A 4464-nucleotide genomic window follows, 5' to 3' on the forward strand; every position below is an offset into this window, starting at 1 on the left:
GGTTTTGTCTCTCTTTTTTTTTTTTTTCTTTTTTTTTTTGAGACAGTCTCACTGTGTTGCCCAGGCTGGAGTACATGGCGTGATATTGGCTCACTGCAACCTCTGCTTCCTGGGTTCAAGTGATTCTTGTGCCTGAGTAGCTGGGATTATAGGGGCGCACTACCATACCCAGGTAATTTTTGTATTTTTAGTAGAGATGGGGTTTCGCCATGTTGGCCAGGCTGGTCTCAAACTCATGACTTCAAGTGATCTGGCTGTGTTGGCCTCCCAAAGTGCTGATTACAGGCCTGAGCCACCACACCTGGCCCCAGCTTTGTCTCTTAAATGTTTACTTTTTTTGAGATCACAAAGATGAAACATTTTTACATAGAGAAAAGTCTAGAAAGACATATGCCAAAATGTTTTTTTTTTTTTTTGTTTTTTTTTTTTTTTTTGTTTTTTTTTTTTGTTTTGTTTTTTTTTTTTTGAGACGGAGTCTCACGCTGTTGCCCAGGCTGGAGTGCAGTGGCGCGATCTCGGCTCACTGCAAGCTCCGCCTCCCGGGTTCACGCCATTCTCCTGCCTCAGCCTCCTGAGTAGCTGGGACTACAGGCGCCCGCCACCGCGCCCGGCTAATTTTTTGTATTTTTAGTAGAGACGGGGTTTCACTGTGGTCTCGATCTCCTGACCTTGTGATCCGCCCGCCTCGGCCTCCCAAAGTGCTGGGATTACAGGCTTGAGCCACCGCGCCCGGCATCAAAATGTTAACAGCTGTTATGTTTAAATGATGGGATTAAGGTGATTTCCTGTTTGTGCTTTCCAGGTTTTCTGCATTGAGCACAAAATGCTTTTGTAATCAGATACAGGACCCCAGTGAATTTTATTATACTGAAGATAATACAGAGTCACTGTGGGCAGTTAAAAACATGCAAAAAATTGACTGGGCGTGGTGGCTCACGCCTGTAATCCCAGCACTTTAGGAGGCCTGGGTGGGCGGATCACAAGGTCAGGAGTTCAAGACCAGCCTGGCCAACACGGTGACACCCTGTCTCTCCTAAAAATACAAAAATTAGCTGGGCATGGTGACGTGTGTCTATAATCCCAGCTACTCAGGAGGCTGAGGCAGGAGAATTGCTTGAACTCAGGAGGCGGAGGTTGCAGTGAGCTGAGGTTGGGGCAGCCTAGGTGACAGCGAGACTCCGTCTCAATATATAAAAAATAAAAATGCAAAAAATAATAAAAGGTGCCAGTTACCTACACTACCACCACCTAGAGATAATCACCATTGATCTTTTGAAGATGCAAATACTGAGCTGGGCACAGTGGCGTGTTTTTTTTTTTTTGAGACGGAGTCTCGAGTCTCTGTTGCCCAGGCTGGAGTACAGTGGTGTGATCTCAGCTCACTGTAACCTCTTCCTCCCAGGTTTAATCGAGTCTCCTGCCTTGGCCTCCCAAGTAGTTTGGACTACAGGCACAAGCCACTGTGTCCGGCTAATTTTTTGTAGAGACAAGGTTTCACCATGTTGGCCAGGCTGGTCTCTAACTCCCGACCTCAAGTGATCTGCCTGCCTTAGACTCCCAAAGCGCTGTGATAACAGGGGTGAGACACCATGCCCAGCTTGTAATCCCAGCACTTTGGGAGGCTGAGGCGGGTGGATCACTTCAGGCTAGGAGTTCGAGACCAGCCTGGGCAACACGAAACCCCATCTCAACTAAAAATTCAAAGAAATTTAGCCAGGCTTGGTGGCGCAGGTTTGTTATCTCGGCTACTATGTGGCTGAGGCATGAGAATCACTTGAACCTGGGAGGAGGAGGTTGCAGTAAGCTGAGATCTTGCCACTGAAATTCAGCCTGGATGGACAGATTAAGACTGTCTCAGAGGCCGGGCGCGGTGGCTCAAGCCTGTAATCCCAGCACTTTGGGAGGCCGAGGCGGGCGGATCACAAGGTCAGGAGATCGAGACCACAGTGAAACCCCCTCTCTACTAAAAATACAAAAAATTAGCCGGGCGCGGTGGCGGGCGCCTGTAGTCCCAGCTACTCAGGAGGCTGAGGCAGGAGAATGGTGTGAACCCAGGAGGCGGAGCTTGCAGTGAGCCGAGATCGCGCCACTGCACTCCAGCCTGGGCAACAGCGTGAGACTCCGTCTCAAAAAAAAAAAAAAAAAAAAAAAAAAGACTGTCTCAGAAACAAAACCAAACCACAAAAAAGAAGCTTTTAGAGCAAGTTCATGGGAGATGCAGCAGGAGGCGCAGGAACCACGCCCGTGCTAGTGAGGAGTGTGGGGAGACTGGGAGGGCCACAGGTATTGTGCTGCTTCTGGCTGAGGGCAGGGGAGTAGGGCGGCTGCTTCTGAAAGCAAATATCCTGAAAAACCTGTTGCTGGTACTCCAAATTCTGGTTCCCACGTAGATCAAGAGACCTGAAAAAATTTCCAGGCAGGTAGCTTTCAGAATCTTTCCTGCTGTGATTAGCTTTCACTGCAGGTAGCGATTACCTGTGAGAGAACATCTGGGAATTATTGATTGAAAATACCTTCACTATTGGTTGGGCGCGGTGGCTGACACCCATAATCCCAGCACTTTGTGAGGCGGAGGCGGGTGGATCACCTGAGGTCAGGGGTTCAAGACCAGCCTGGCCAACATAGCGAAACCCCATCTCCACTAAAAAATACAAAAACTTGCCAGGAGCGGTGGCAGGCGCCTGTAATCCCAGCTACTTGGGAGGCTGAGACAGAATTGCTTGAACCCGGGAGGCAGAAGTTGCAGTGAGCTGAGATGGCACCACTGTACTCTAGCCTGGGTGATGGAGCGAGAGTCCATCTCAAAAAAAAAAAGGCATGGTGGCTCATGCCTATAATCGCAGCACTTTGGGATTTTCCATCTCAAAAAAAAAAAAAGAAAAAAAGAGACTCTGGATCAATAGGGATTTTTTCGCAAACAGATCCAAATAGCCAGCATCCAGATCAAGAAACAGCATTGGCCGGGTGCGGTGGCTCACGCCTGTAATCCCAGCACTTTGGGAGGCCGAGGCAGGCGGATCACGAGGTCAGGAGATCGAGACCATCCTGGCTAACATGGAGAAACCCCCATCTCTACTAAAAATAAAAATAATTAGCTGGGCGTGGTTGCGGAAGCCTGTAGTCCCAGTTACTCAGGAGGCTGAGGCAGGAGAATGGCGTGAATCTGGGAGGCGGAGCTTGCAGTGAGCCGAGATTGCACCACTGCACTCCAGCCTGGGTGACAGAGCAAGACTCCGTCTCAAAAAAAGAAAAAAAAAAAAAAGAAAGAAAGAAACAGCATTAACAGCAACCCAGAAGCAACCCTTGGGACCTGCCCCAATCTCTGCCTCCTCCCTACTCCCCACAGGTAACCTCTATCCTGACCTCTAACACCATGGATCAGTGTAGCTCCTTTTGAAAGTATATAAATGGAGTCATGTAGATTTGATTACTTTGTGTTTGGCTTCCTTCCCTCAGCAACATGTCTATAAGGATCATCTAACAACAGCAGTTTTGAAAAGTGAGTCTCAAAGAGACAAGAATGGCCGGGCATAGTGGCTCATGCCTGTAATCCCAGCACTTTGGGAGGCCGAGGAGGGCAGATCACAAGGTCAGGAGTTGAGACTAGCCTGGCCAATATGCTGAAACCCCATCTCTACTAAAAATACACAAAATTAGCAGGGCATGCTGGCGGGCATGTGTAATGCTAGCTACTCGGGAGGCTGAGGCAGGACAATCACTTGAACCTGGGAGGGGCAGATTGCAGTTAGCCAAGACTGTGCCACTGCACTCTAGCCTGGGTGAGAAAGCGAGACTCCATTTCCAAAAAAAAAAAAAAAAAAAATTAGCTAGGCATGCTGGTGGGCGCCTGTAATCCCAGCTACTTGGGAGGCTAAGGTAGGAGAATCGCTTGAACCCGGGAGGTAGAAGTTGCAGTGAGCCGAGATCATGCCATTGCACTCCAGCCTGGATAAGAGTGAGACTCCATCTCAAAAAAGAAAGTAATAATAATAAAGTTTATTTTTCAGTATTTCATGTTGATTTATCTCAAATTTATTGTCGAATAAGAAGTGATATAGAGATTCAAAGTTATTTTTCCCAGATGCCTTTTTATTGTCCCAACACCACCATTTATTGAACAATCCATATTTTATGAGCATTTCTTTTCTTTTCTTTTTTCTTTTTTTGATACAGGGTCTTGCTCTGTTTCTGCCTGGTCTGGAATGAAGTGATCCTCTACCTGGCTAATTTTTAAGTTTGTTTGTTTTTTTTCAGACGGAGTCTTGCTCTGTCGCCCAGGCTGGAGTGCAGTGGCGCGATCTCAGCTCACTGCAACCTCCACCTCCCAGGCTCAAGCGATTCTCCTGCCTCACACTCCCAATTAGCTGGGACTACAGGTGTGTGCCACCACGCCCGGCTAATTTTTTGTATTTTTAGTAGAGACGGGGTTTCACTATGTTAGCTAAGATGATTTTGATCTCCTGA

Source organism: Macaca mulatta, chromosome 7, assembly GCF_049350105.2.
Source record: "Macaca mulatta isolate MMU2019108-1 chromosome 7, T2T-MMU8v2.0, whole genome shotgun sequence".
Taxonomy (NCBI): Eukaryota; Metazoa; Chordata; class Mammalia; order Primates; family Cercopithecidae; genus Macaca; species Macaca mulatta.